This window comes from Callithrix jacchus, chromosome 9 (assembly GCF_049354715.1).
Source record: "Callithrix jacchus isolate 240 chromosome 9, calJac240_pri, whole genome shotgun sequence".
Lineage (NCBI taxonomy): Eukaryota > Metazoa > Chordata > Mammalia > Primates > Cebidae > Callithrix > Callithrix jacchus.
The window spans coordinates 45296013-45311470 of NC_133510.1; the positions used below are offsets into that span (position 1 = coordinate 45296013).

The window sequence follows — 15458 nt, forward strand, 5'->3', positions numbered from 1 at the left end:
ACCCAGGGGGGAGTGCAGTGGTGTGATCCTCCCACCTCAGTCCCCCAAGTTGCTGGAACTACAGGTTGCAATACTGTGCCAGCTAATTTTTTAAAAAATTTTTGCAGAGATGAAGTCCTGAACTCCTGAACTCAAGTGATTCTCCTCCCTCAGCCTCCCGAAATGCTGGAGTTACAGGTATGAGCCACCAATCCTGGCTCATCAGTGTTATTTTAGACAGTACTGATAACAGCAAGTATGTTTCCAATCTTAATAAAATTTTAGATCAAATTCACCATTTTCGTATCTTGGTTGTTGACAACTTGACCTCAGTGTTGTTTACAAAATTATAGATACTTCCCATAAAATGTTAACAGTAAATAAATCTAAATATTGAGAGAAGCAATGTTATTTTCCTTCACATTTTCCCAGTAAACACATTTCTGATTTTTTTTTATTAGGTAGACTAGCCATGACCTCTCCCTATTTATTTTCCAAGTTTCCTTAAATGAATGGACACACATCGCGCTTATATACATTCATCCTTCTCACCTTATTTCTCCTAGTGTTCTTTGTTTCGGAATTTTTAACTTCAAACAATCTTGGTTAGCAGTCAATATCTTGCAGAAGGAAAGAGAATCAAACCTTAAGAAAAGCTTTCTCTTCAGAAATAACGTTCTATAGTGAAATATAGGACATCTAAAAATGATGTCTGGATACACACTTCTCAAAGTAAGCTTACTTCATAATAAAAATGATGCCTCATCCTTTTTACTAAAATACATTTCACCCAATTAAGACTGCAGTATGAGAGGCCATAAAATAAAAATATTAGCAAACTGATAATAGGGAAGTCATAACATTCTCAGGTCAGAGCTCCATGAAAAACCAAATTCCAATATTCTTAATATTAGACTTGCATGTTAACCAATGGATATGGCAATTTCTTCAATCCTTATCAAATCCTGTTTCTTTCATATTTCATCAAGTAATCATCATACCAAACCTATCTCAAAATCTGAAATAACTAGTTTGTGATACATTATCAGAAAATGTCAATCTCAAATATAAACAGCTGAACTTTTCATTTTTATTCTACTAGGGAAGTTTCAAAGTACTGAAACATGCAAACCGTTACTCATCTTCTAAAAACAGAAATAAAATAATTAGATCACAATGGATGGCTACTTTCTTGGCCAAAAAAAGGATGATGAATGCAATTGGAATGTTTATTGTCACTGAAATTCTTCAGGCCTGGATTCCAAGTATGTGTCCTGATGCAGGTTACTATGACAACTCAAATTACAGAAAATTTGTCCCCCTCCTACCAAGTATTTTCTCTGAGAGATCATTTCAAGCCTTATAAAACTTGTGTGCACAAATTATCTGTAACAACAATAAACAACTCATTACAAGTTTTACTCAGAAATGCCCATCTAAACCCGTAAAAACGGGTGTACACATATAAAAATAATTCCATTAAACCTACACGGGATAGAAAAAATAACCTGAAAACACACACACACACACACTCACACATACACACACCCTTTAAAATATAAAACATTGAGAGTATTTTTAAACTACTTTCCATTACCAGAGGCACAGTACATTACTACCATATGTTTCATTCCAGAAACTATGGAAAATTACTGGCAGTTTTGAACTATTATAAAACTAAACCCTGGTTATCATTATTTTCCCCTCACTAACTCATCTTATGGGAAGGTACCAGAAAGAGGACATGAGGTAAGACTGTAGTCCTATCTAGAACAGAAAGAGAAACAAATAAATAATCTGTAAAATTTATTGTTTTACCCAATCTGTTTTTTTACACAAAATATGAGCTTTAAAGTTTCTTTTCACACAGGCTAACAAAGGTGTCTTGTGATACACTTTTGAATTATCCTCTAACATCACATGCTCCAAAAGAAAAATGGCTCAAGAGAAACTGCATCATTATGGAAAAAATGTGATTTAGTATATATGCTGATTGCAAGAAATTAATTTTTTTCTTTTTTTGAGAAGGATTCTTGTTCTGTCACTCAGGCTGGAGTGCAGTGGCGTGATCTCGGCTCACTGCAATCTCCTCCTCCCAGGTTCAAGTGATTCTCCTGCCTCAGCCTCCTGAGTAGCTGGGACTACAAGCACGTACCACCACGCCTGGCTAATTTCTGTATTTTTAGTTGAGACATGGTTTCACCATATTGGCCAGGCTGGTCTCAAACTCCTGACCTCATGATCCATCCTCCTTGGTCTCCCAAAGCACTGGGATTTCAGGTGTGAGCCACCAGACCTAGCCAAGAAGTTAAAATTTTTAAGTAGCTCCATGAAAAAAAATTAAGACAGTTTTATAGTGTAGCAATACCAAGACTTTAAAGCTGGTTTTGCCGCCCACCAAAGTTAACATGACTGAAATTGAATGTTTCATTCAGAAAGGTTTAGGGAAGTTTCTCCACTCTAAACGGGGTTCAGTAGTCAACATAGGCAAATACGTTTTCTAAGTTTCAGGTATAGATATACCTCAATGCTAGGCAAGCCCTTTATTTATTTAAAACATTTTAAAGTAACACTTCATTCAAAAAAGGGAAACAAAGCAATAAGCTAAAGAAGTCTCTTAGCACTGTAAGTCAAAAATCAAAGTGTGCTGATCTGGGGAATTTTGAATGTTTGAAAAGAAACCGCAAAAAATAAAAACTTTTCAGCAGCAAACTCCAAGCAACTCATACAATCCCCACCTGTATTAGTGGATAACTACTAGTGATCCAGAAAAACAAAATAACTAAAATGTTCAAACCCAAATACACAAAATCCCCAAACATTAACCCTGAACCACACTTCCTCTCCATATAACTTAGTCATAGATCCTCCTTAATAAAAAATAATTAATGTATAAAAGAAAGCTTTATAGCACAGCTTCATCAGTAATGGTAGCCAAAACTAAAATTTAAGTGACTATCAGAGAGAACTTTAGTCAACTGTATTACATAGCACATTTTTTTTCTTATGCTTTTCTTTTTTAGACCATATTACAAATAGCAGGGCCTTACAAATAGGGTCTAAATAGGCCTTTTTGGCTCTCACATGGATATAACAAAATTGCCTTATAAGAATCAGGCTATCTTTTGACTATCAACATTTGTAGCCTTCTATTCATGGCTTTTGCTAATGTTGCAAGCAACATAGCAGGGTCTACAAAAGAGCAACTGAACAGGTGAGGATATGAATTTGTGGTTTTAGCAGTCCAGCCTCTTCGTATAATCTAGGAATTATTAAAAGGCTGTAAAGTTTTTTATTTCAGGGGGAAATCAGTTTATGTGAGGCCTTCGAGATCCATAATCTAGTTAAAAATACACGCACATAACGTTTGCAAGTGAGAGATTAAGGAATTTATGAGACATCAGGCTGGCTGGTACCCTTACAGAGTTTATTCACCTGTAGAGTATCAACGATTTATGCATAAGTGATATAACTACTACAAACAAGGTCAAATTATTTTCCCTCCTGGGAACAATAAGTCACTTAAATACTCAAGAGACAAAAGATGACATACAGCAAGCATACTAAAACTGAGATGTAATTTAGCTGCGTATTCTGACCTACGGAGATTTTTGTGTCCCCCCCACCCCTTGACTTAATGAAGCAATAATAGACAATATTGAAGAAACAGAAACATAAGCTATAGAATTTTTCAGACTTATCAAGATTATTATAGAGAAAAGTCTGAAAAACTTGTTAGCCATCAAGATTTTCTAAGCTGTCACTATTAGAAATACTTCTCTGCTTTAAAAGAGGCTGCCAATTTATAGCATTAGTAGAATTGTGCTCAGAAAGCCCAAGAGTGGTGGCACACAGCTTTGAAGTATTTTGCTTCAGACTCCAAATCTGAAACCTAAGGCATGTTTTATGATGCTTTTAGCGTCAACCCAAATTTGGATCTAGGAATTATATTGCAGTAGCAACAGATAGTATCACCAACTATACTCAGTCCTTCTCTAAATAAAGGGCTTACAAATGATGATTCTTAAGAGTTTACTAATAAACACGATCTATAAAAGTGTCCTGAAACTTTGGAAGGCTTTTTAAAAAGTCACTGAAAGTGCACTCTTCTAGAATGTAACGCACGTGAGGAGTACACCTCAGCACCACTCACCTCAGCACGCAGGAGTCTCTGAGCCAGTGAGTACGAGGTAGTCTTGAGGAAGGACAGCACCACACAGGTATTCTAGGAGGATCTACACAGGTTCCTGCAAAGGTACACAGGGTTCTTACAGTGCTGGCTGAATTTTTATCTTAGAAATCCTATATCATTCCATTTTAACTTACAATCAATCACCAAAGAGCAAAAGACAAGTGTATGGCTTCAAATAATTTTCCCAAGAATTTTCCTCCCCTGTCCCCACTTTCCCTCTTAGCCATCTGAATTGCAGTCCTTGCCGGGAGGGTTTGTTTTCTGTTTGGTTTCAATTAGCATTTTTGTGCTTTTGAAAGGGGAATTTCAGTTGTTTCTATAAAAGGTCATTTGATGGGCCCATGGAGTCCTAGGAGAGACTTTGTGTCTTCTTTTTCTACTGACCCCAGCTCTGTGATACCACACTAATTTCTTGAAAGCAATTATACATTTGGAAAACTGCCTAAAGCCAGGGCTAAAACTGAAGTTGAAGGAGACCTCTCAGGTCTTCGGCCCTAAAAAATAAAAACAAAAACACACTGCACTTTTCCTCGGTGAGTACAAATTCCTTCTACTGACTAACCTAAGAGGGTAACTTGGCAGCATTTCTTTTGACCATTTTATTGCCTAATGCTCTGAGAATGTGAAACTTTGCCACAACATTAGCTATAAAGAAAGCCCAAGGAAGAAATCTTGGCCACAAGATGGGAATTGATGCAATTCATATGTCTGCCACATTCAGACTATGCCCTTCACAGATGTTTCTGCATTTATTTATAGAAAGATTTACTTTAGCTACAAGACCAGCTTCCATCAACCATTAAAAAAAAAAATCTAACCAGACATCAAACTACTTGTATTATATGAATAGAAAATACTACCCCTAAACATTAAAATCCATAAATGTTTAGTCACAAAAAAATATGAAATATCAAATTAGAGCATAAGGAGAAAAAAATGGCAGACCCCAAAGCTGATGCAAATGGAAGAAAATATACACATTTCAAACACCACTGAGGAAGGGAGAAGTTAATCCAAAGTTTCCCCTTTCAGAGCTGGCTCTCCCTGCACAGCTGCTATATCCCTGAATGAAGACTTTGTCTCCAAAGCCGGTTACTACATTCACACTTCATATAACTTAATAGTTGTTATAAAAATACCAATGCCTTCCTGATTATTTTTTACATAATGTTACAGTTGCAACACAAAGGTGCATTAGTGCCTGCTTCCAAATGTTAAAAGAAAGTAGCAGTCACATTTTTGTTCTAATAAAAACTCATAGGTTTAAGCTAGCTAGGTATCACAGAATTTCTACTGTGTCTTCTTATATCAGATGTTGGGTTAGAGTCTTCTGGCTTCAAGTAGACCTACCTACCTCCTAAAGAAGCTAGAAGAAATAGACATATCTGAGGGTGATAGGACTTGGCAAAAGAGCTCGTCTGTGGAAGGTGTCATCCAAAAAGCAAGGAAGGGTCAACCCTGCTGGGAAAGAGGACTGGGTGACAAATTCAAAACCAGGAAGAGGTTAAATAGACAAACAACCACGCTAATTCCCATCCTTGGGCCTGGGAGCTGTCTGGAATCTAGCCTAGCTGCCAAAAGTATTCTTAGTTTAACTACATCGAAACCTCTTCCTAACCAATTTTTCTTCACTAAAGCCTCATCTCTCTTTTTAGTTATGTTTTCAAGAAAATCTTTTGAGAATGGGAAGTGGACAGTTGAGAATGAGTTTCTGAAACTGACATAATCATTATCTTCTTTGTCTATAAAATAAGGTTGTCATTAGAGCCAGAGATTTAAAGGCCAAAAAGATGATGGTGCTTATTCTCTCATATGTAATTCAAACTGACACTAACATATATGCAGAGAGTAAAACTTCTCCTTCTTAGATTTTTATAATTGCAAAATTCAGTTTGAGATGAGTGGTGCAGGGAGGGGAGGGGGCAGTTCTGTGGGTACCCTGGGACTGTAATGTGCTCAGAATGTCTCTGGGAAACGTCAAGCTCGACAAAAGTCCAGGCTTGGGCTCTGGTGTACCTGCTCCGCTCCCTAGGCCCCAGATTCCTATAACCTCCTAACTACTCAACCCATATTCCCTCTTCACCAGGTCACTTTATAGAAACAAACAAACCAAAAGATCCAATCCTATCATCCTACTGCTTTTGAAGGGTCTCCACAAAAGGTTCAACCTTCTCTTGTTTGTCAGTTAACTGCAGTGACAAAATGTTCGTAACCACAAATAGAAACATGAGATCTGGCAAGCGTGGGACTATCTACAAAGGCAATGAGAAACAAGTGAAGATGGTCTTAGGAAACTGCATGCACTGCGTTTTTTCCATGAGCCCCTTCACATCCTTTCAGGCAGCTGTCCAGGTAGGCCCTGGCCTCCAGTGCCTCCCCTGATGCTGCCACGTGGCATGCACGGCCTCACCCCACTTCGGCTCCCCTGCCTCTACTTCAGGTTGGCATCCCAGCTGTAGGCCTTACCAAATTTTTGTGCTGCCCGATCTCCAACTTACTCTCTAAGACTCCACTCAAATGTGATCTCATCACCCCCTGGAAACTTCCCTTATCAAAACTAGTCACTCCAGGTATTCTCAAGTGGCTCACACTTAGTAGGCACTGGTACTGTTCACTGAATTCTTACAACAACCCTGTGGGGAAGGTAATCTGTAACAAGGAAATAATTAGAAAAGAATCGAAAGGTTAAATAACTGGCCCAGGGTCATAAACTAATAACAGGAGAGGCAAGAACTAAACTCAAGCAAATTGACTTCACAGCCCATAATCTTCAACAACTGTTTGAAATGTTTGCTGCTTCTTGAGGGCAGAGACACTCTGTACTGACACCTGCATTCACAATGCCTAGCACATAAGTGGTGCTAGATAAATGCTGAAGGCTTGATGAATTCAGAGAGTTTTACAGAATGGCGGCAGGTTGTACAATGGTTCTGAACTTATCTTCAGTGAAAGTCCTGCTAACCTGAATGATTCCTTTTACCTAGATATAATACTCCTATTACCACATGTCTGAAAAACAGATTTCTATTATACAAATACTTGAAATGGCCATAAATAAATGAACACTGACATGTAATTGTTGGGAAAAGGAGAGGATAAAAATTGGAAGTCCCACAAATAATTATATTATTTTTGGTAAAACTTAAGGTTATTCAAACATTAATTGGACACTTATAAAAATGCACTAAAGATTAAGCAGTCTTTTATTTTGGCAGCTAGCCTCCACAATGGCCCCCAGAAATCTTCTCCTGCTGGTTTTCACACCCTTGTGTATTATTCTCCTACAATGAACAGAGGTAACCTGTATAGCCAATAGGGTATTGTGGAATGATGTCATAAAGACATGGTAGCTTCCATCTTGCTTCCATCAGACGCTCAAGCAACCCTATGAGGTCCGTGTGGCGAGGAGCTGAGGCCTCCAGCCAACAACCAACAAAAATTCGCGAGGTGTATGAGTGAACTACCTTGGAAGTGGATTTTCCTGCCCCAGTCAAACCTTCACGCAGACTACGTACAAAATGGACTGACACCTGGGTTGCAACCTTATGAAATATCCAGAATAAAAACCACTCACACAGACCATTCCTGGATACCTGATCCAAAAAAAAACAGGTGAAAGTTAAAAAAAAAAAAAGTTACTGTTTTAGGTCCCTAGGCATAGGGCAACTTCTTATGTAGCAATAAGTAATTTATTTAAATTAAATAGTTTATAGCAATGCAAATAGAAGTTATTAATGTTAACACAGTATCAGGTTATTCCTAAACACTGAACACAAGCAAAATAGAATGCTCAAGAATAACTCAAGAGCAAAATAAATCCCAGTTTCCAAGAGGCTTTTTCTTTTTTTAAACAACAGAAGAATACAAACCCTTCATTTCCTTGTAGATGTCTTTTAATGATTGGTGATTAATTGTTGGGTGTGTTCCCTTTCTCCAAATTAGGCACACCAGGAGAGATAATCAAAAGACAATATTGTTGCTTATACCCTTTACTGGAGATAGTTAAAAAAAAAAAAGGGAAAAAAAAGACAATATTGGCATTTCTATTACTGTAAAAATGAGAAGAGTTTATTGCTCTTGTTATTTAAGTATTATAGGTCTGACAAAAAGTCTAAAAGTTTTGGAGGAAACCAGCTACTCTCTACTTTGTGATTCCAAGATAACCAAAATATTTTTCTGTGTTTTCTTGAAGCACATTTCTTTTTATTGAAAAGAGAAAACTCATCTGAAATCCTAAATATTCAACTACAAATAAACTATGGTAGCACATTTTTATAAGTGATATAACTGTGTATCCACTAAACTATAAATATTACAGAATTCTAAACTACTCCTAAATTTTTGTTTCTCTAGTAAAAGTAGGAACATTCAAGGTGGTTCTTTTTCCTTCTTTGACATCAAAATACATAGCAATACACAATATTAGTAAGGAAAATATCTTAGATTTTTACATAATCCAGATGAAATATTAGCAATATGATCACAGAAACAATAAAATATTCTGTGGAAATAAATCCATTATGATGCTATTAAACTATGCTAGTTTGCAAAGCAGAGAACAATGGTAATACTGAAATTAGTTATTTATATAATAAACCTTTACCAAGCTCTTACCATATTTGAAATACAACAGGGATTACCAAGATGAAGATATGGGTTTAATTCCACTAACTACAGCATTTGTGAAATGTAACTAATGTCTAGCAATAATAATATCAAATAAATGTTTGGTAAACAACAAAGAGACTTGGAAAAAAGCTACAGCAGAGTTCATACAAGAGAAGCCACTAATGGCTGGTGGATATCTGCAAAGCCTCCATGAAATTAAGCCCCTTATGCTTGTATATGGCTGTAATTTTTTTTAGCTTTTTCATATTAATATATCAATATTCCCATTATATAAGTTATATAAAGTTGAGTTTAAGATTAAATGACTTGATCAGGATGCAGTTCCTGGCTTTGAAAAGTGATAATAGGCACTCAACAAGTAAGTGCCAGGCATCACTCTATGTTCAGTTCAGGCACAATTCATGACCTTATTACAGTCTCCATTTTGCAAATGAAGGAACTAAGATTTCAGATTTAGTACTTTCCTAGGTTCAGGTGGCTAGTAAATGGTGGAGCTCTGATCTGAACTCAGATACACTTGATTTTAAAACTGCTGCTAGTCTCCCACACTGGGTAAATTCACCTATCCCATGCTGCTCCTAGCAAATGTTCATACTCTCTACTGTACCTCCTCCCACACCCTTGCCCCATTCCACCCTTGGCCTAATAAACTGATCCATAAACCATAAAAAATTGAGATGCATCCTTGTTAGTCTTATGATTTCTTAACTGTTATGTAAGAAATCTGAAGAGTGGCAGAGAAGGGGTAAGACAAGAAAGAAATATGATCGCTTTTTAAATAGCTAAGTAATCATTTTTTGTTTAAAGCAGTTTGGAAAGCAAATTTCATCAACTTTATTAGATAAGCTATAAGATGATCATTTGCATAAAGTCATCTTCTCGTGGATAACACTTCAATATTTCACACAAAAGAGAGCTATTTTCAGAAAACCAACTTCAGAGTTTTGATAAGTATTCATCATATTATTTAGGTGTCTTTTATTATTGAAGATCTATTATTCCAATTTGAACCAGTAAGAAAGAGAGGTGGGGGGAAAGAAAGACACTGTTAAATGCCTGTAGATTAAAAGACAAACCACATTAGTAGTAGAAACTGTTTCACTAACAGAACACACATCAGAAAATGTGAAATCAGGACACAGTAAAGGCTTACATCAAGTAGTCCCTGAGAAAAGAATAGTATGGCTCTGGGTGTGGCCCGGTGATTGTAAGAAAACATATGGTTAGGCCATAGTTTTAAGAGAAAACCATTCCTACAGACAGAAACGTTGGGAGGGAAAGAAACCTGAAGAACAGACAAGTAGAATCATTCTGCAAAGGAGACATCGTAATCTGTCTTTACTATCACTTGGATCATTTGGTAAGTATAAAGTTCTGTTGGAGGCACAGTGAGTTTACAGATTAATTCTGGCAAGATAGGTATACCCCTCAGAGACACTTTCTAAAATGAAGATAAAATCAAAAAAGCTAACTAGTTTTTAACTTAAGTGAAGAAAATTACAAAGGTAATTAAACAGATGTTGTGAACCATCCTCCAGGAGATACAGTTGCTCTAAACATACTATAGGGATTCTTTGGAGGTTTCCATACTGTTTTGTGTTACTTGTTTATACCCACTCCCCTACCGCACCATGGAATCCTATCCCATTTCTTCTTTATGGTCCCACCACCTAGCACAGGATCTGGCAAACTCAATAAATGAGGACCAGAAGAAGGCCGGGGGTGGCGGGGTTCCTGATAAAGCAGGAATTTGACATGCTATTTCCTGGACTGGCAGTGCAGGCAGCTGATACAAATCTCTCTTCTTCTCCCCTGCAAGAAATGATTGTTTGGGGTGGGAAGAGGGCTATTATCTAAAGGAAAGGAAAAAAAATTTTTATCAAAATGATTTGTGACTTTAAGTTATATGTTTGTACTAACAGAAACAAATCCCAAATAATGACTGCAGTCACCATTCCCCAATCACCCTGGCAATTTTTCTAAATACTACAGATTGCTCTAGTTAACCCCATCTTAGCTCATCAGATTTGATTATCCAGCTTATTTTTCCAATTAACCATCTGTTCAATAATGCTGCTACCAGACAACAATAAAAGTTCCAAGACTGCTTTTAAAGACCTGACAGTTCTGGGGTGAAGGTTGTCTGCATGGATGTTTTATACTTTTTCAAAAATCTTATTTTAAAAAGAGCCTACTTAAAAAAATTAAGCTGAACAGGAAGGAATTCATTAAAAAAAATAACATTAACTTCAAGCAATAATGACATTCATTCTCTTTTTAAAACAAGAGCTGGTAGAAATTTTTAGCATATATTTTTAAAAGCCAAAAAATATAGAAAGTGAATAATATTCTACTGTTGGATAGAAAATTAATACAATATGTTGGCATGTTCAAGTATGTTTTAAACAACTATCTAATTTCTTAAATTAATCTTTTGCATAATGTATGTTAATTCTGAATATTGTCCTTATTTCAGTTCAAAGAAAAGCATAAACAATAAAGCCACTTCAAGTTGAAGAAAAAATTATGTTTAAATGTAAACACCACTTAAGCCAGGCAGTTGTACAGATTATACTTTACCTGTTTTTGAAATCTTACCATTTCCTGCCTTGGTACCGAATTACAGCATCCTGGTTTTTGGCTTGATTTTGGTAGACTCTTTCCCCTTGATGAAAGCATATATTGGCTGTAATGCTGTTTTAATAACATTCAATTTGGTTCCAGCCTAGTCAAAAGAAATCTAAGAGGCAGGACTGCACAGCTCACAAGATGTGCTGTGGATTTTGGTCACTTCACATCATGAACATTCACTCATTCACTGCCTAGCAATGGCTCCAGAAGTCAAGAGTTCAATCCTGCCCCAAGTTACAAGAAAAATGGTAGAAACACACAAGTGACAGCATGTACAAATACATAAGACGGGAGAAGAGGATAAAGAAAGGAAATTAAAAGTAAAGAGAAGAGGCAGCAAAAGAAGAGACAGACAGCAGTAAGTAACCAGGAGCCTTGTCAGTGTTGTGAGAAGCCAATGGCCGCTGGAAAGAATAGGTAAGACTACAAGAAACACATGGAAGGAGTCAATGAATGTCCAGTCCCCACACAGTTTAGAGGAAAACTGGGTTAAGAGGAGCAGCTGAAAGAGGTGCTCAAAGAAGAAGTAAGCTGCTCTTGCAGAGCTTGAAAGCTGGGAGCAGCCTACACATCTTAGAACCCAAAAGGGTACAGAGAACCTACAAGTCTTGATAGTCCAGTGGACCAAGATATGTGAGGTCATCCACATTGTATGAAATTAAGGCTTCAAAGGGAAAACTGTCCTTCTCCTCTGTACATTCTAGAGGTAATACAGATAACAGCAAACATTCTAATTTTAGCTCTTCTGTCATGTGAACTTGGGACAGTCACAACCTCCCTGAGCTTTAGTTTCCTCATCCGCCGAGCAAGTTCTTGGAAATAAGTACACCTGGTATGTCTTTTAAAAATTGCCACTGGTAGGTCTCTATAGCTCTGGGAGGTGCAGGATCCTGGAGGAGGAAGATCTAATGAATGTAAATCAAGGCTACACCTACTCTCTGGGTGTGTCAGAACCCAAGTTTGGATGCTGGGAAACTAACGGGATATAAAAATCTCTTTTAAGACTTAGGACAGACCCTGCTACAGGGTCACAGAGACAAAGAGAATCACTTGCTACAAGCCAATGTAGAAAAAAACTTCACCAGACTCTTCACTTTTAAAGCCCTATGTGCCAAGCCACTGTTCAAAGTACTTTATGTATGTTAATTCATTTAATTCTCTTAATCTCATGAAATAGGGATTTTCCTTATTTTCTGATGATGCAAGAGGCACAGGTAGTTAAAGAACATATGTCCCAGGTCTCCCTGCAAGTAAATGGCAGACCATATAGAAATCCAGCTTGATTTGTTGCAATCTGTGCTCCTAACCACCACTCCGCACACTGCCTTTAGCCAGGACTCCACAGCCCTAGCACGGCACTGCTGAAAGCTTGCTCTCCTGCCCTTCTTCTCTCCCCCAAATATTAATTTTGGTGACCTCTCCTTAAATTCCACATCTGTAAGATATGGGTAAGACCACTTCATTTCCTATGAAGTGGAATATTTTTATGAAAACACCCAACACTTGGCACATTGCAGATTCTCGATAATTGCTGATTTACTCATATACCTCAAGTAATTATTATTCAGACAAGTGCTGCCATCTGCCTACCCCTCCTTGTTTATACAAAGCTAAAGCCCTGGCCAGACAAACTGGATCCCTGCACTGCCATAAACAGAAAACCACAGGGTTGAGCCCACCTTTCCTCTGAAAGGCTCCAAACTAAATTTTCCCCAAGTATGTCCCTTCAGTGGATACTACCTACCTGAATCAAGTGATGCCTTTGGGAGCTGTGGATAGCAGAGGGTTTGTCTGATCCCAGCAATGAAAGATCCCTTGTTTCTGGGCTATTATTTGGTATGATACAGTAACATGCCATAGGGTCTACAGTTACAGCATTAAATGCCTCCTCCCTCCCACACAAAACCTTTAGCAAATCATCATACTAAAGAACATCTGGAATTTCTTAGAACACATTTCTGATTCGTGCAGCAAAAAGTACAATACCCTGGGAGTTAACAAGGTTTGTATTAAGCACTAGCAGGCCAACCCAGGGAAGTCAAAACCACCAATAGAATGTGTATGAATCTGCATTTGAAAAATGAAAGGCTCAAGACCAGGTTGGTGGTTTATATCACCACCCTGGATGTTTTCCTCTGGACACATTCCAGTTTGTTAATGGCCATAAAATTTAAAATTTAACACACAAAACTAAAAATGACTTTCTAAAAATGGGTTGATCATGATAAATGATTTATTGCCTGTGTTAATCCTGCCTTGACTTTTTAAAATTAATTTTACTAAATGTTGAACAGGCAAAAGAGTAACCATAAAATAAGTAAGGTATAAATAGTTAAAAAGAAATGTTCATGTATCCACAATTTTAAGAAGAAAAAGTAAATGACTATCACCTCTGAAGCTCCTTTTGTGATCCTTCTTAATCCACCCTCTTGTCCTCCACTAAGAGATAATAACTCTTCTTAATTCTGTGTGTACCCCTGCCTTTTAAAAAATAGTTTAGTCCAGGCACAGTGGCTCACACCTGTAATCCCACCACTTTGGTGGGCTGAAGGAGGAGGATGGCTTGAACCCAGGAGTTTGAGACCAGCCTGGGCAACATAACAAGACTCCCTATCTACAAAAGAACAACAAAAAAAACCTAGGCATGATGGTAATCATCTGTAGTCCCAGCTACTAAGGAGACTGAGGCAGGGGGACTGCTCAAGTCTAAGAGTTAAAGGGTGCAGTGAGCTATAATTATGTGACTGTACTATAGCCTTGGTGACAGGGCCAGACCCTGTCTCCAGAAATAAATAAATACATACATATATACATACATACATACATACATACAGACAGACATACTTGTACCCTAAACAATATAAGTTTTGTCCAAATTTCTGAAGTTCATATGAATGGAATCATACTACATAAAATCTTTTAGAACTTGTTTTTCTGTTGTTGATGCATTAACTGATAGTTCATTCATTTTCAAAGGTGTAGAAAGGGCTGTTAGGGCTGGGCGCGGTGGCTCACGCCTGTAATCCCAGCACTTTGGGAGGCCGAGGCGGTGGATCATGAGGTCAAGAGATTGAGACCATCCTGGTCAACATGGTGAAACCCCGTCTCTACTAAAAATACAAAAAATTAGCTGGGCATGGTGGCACGCGCCTGTAATCCCAGCTACTCAGGAGGCTGAGGCAGGAGAATTGCCTGAACCCAGGAGGCAGAGGTTGCAGTGAGCTGAGATCGTGCCATTGCACTCCAGTCTGGGTAACAAGAGCAAAATTCCATCTCAAAAAGAAAAAAAAAGAAAGGGCTGTTAGTCACTGGCACACATAGGTATGAGCTGAGGCTCGCTGTTTATGGGCAGCAGCTATACTAACTGCATGGTGTCTATACTGCACTGATTGCTCGTTTTTAATATCACTCCCATCCTATAGTAATCCACTATACAAATAAACTACAACTTATGCTTTCTACAATCCATGTTTTTTTTCCTCCAGTTTTTTTATTTTTTCTTTTTTTGGTGCCACACAAAATGCTCTGAACTATGGTAGACATGTGTTGGGTTGTAGGGTACATGCATTTTCAATTTTAATAAAATCAGTTTTCTTTGAAACTATGGTCATGACCCACTATAGTTTATCAAATTTCCTGGGTTGGTTCCAACATTTTTAGTAAAAAAGAATAAATGAGAAAAGCAAAATAGTAGAGAACATTACCTTTAGTAGAGAACTGGTAAGATCAGTTCCTAGATACTTTGGCTTAAATCATAAACAAGTATCATATACATACACATGTGCCAATAAGTGAATTTCTTTCTGTGGGTCACAGTCCAAAAGCTGAGAACTGTCTTCCAGTTGATTAATTCTTTCTCTGGCTATGTCTAATTTGCCAATAAACCTATTTGCTGATTTTTAAATTCCAATTATGTTTAATTTCTCAAGCAATATTTAGTTTTTTTCGGATCTTTGTCATTTTTATATTCATTTGCTATTTATTCACATTTTATATGCTTAATATACAAAATATGCTTAAAATACTT

At 37.4% G+C, this 15458-nt stretch overlaps 2 long non-coding RNA genes across 2 annotated transcripts; one reads left to right on the forward strand and one right to left on the reverse strand.

The window, feature by feature from the left end:
• Positions 1 to 579: 579 nt before the first annotated feature.
• Positions 580 to 8076, reverse strand: LOC144577889 (uncharacterized). The gene is made up of 3 exons (XR_013522737.1): positions 8041 to 8076; positions 4133 to 4226; positions 580 to 599 (listed from the first exon to the last, which is right to left on the reverse strand). It is a non-coding gene; the product is annotated as an uncharacterized LOC144577889 (long non-coding RNA).
• LOC118144174 (uncharacterized) lies at positions 7541 to 13838 on the forward strand. Its single transcript, XR_004728736.3, has 3 exons — positions 7541 to 7783; positions 10060 to 10160; positions 11277 to 13838. It is a non-coding gene; the product is annotated as an uncharacterized LOC118144174 (long non-coding RNA).
• The last annotated feature ends 1620 nt before the right edge of the window (positions 13839 to 15458 follow it).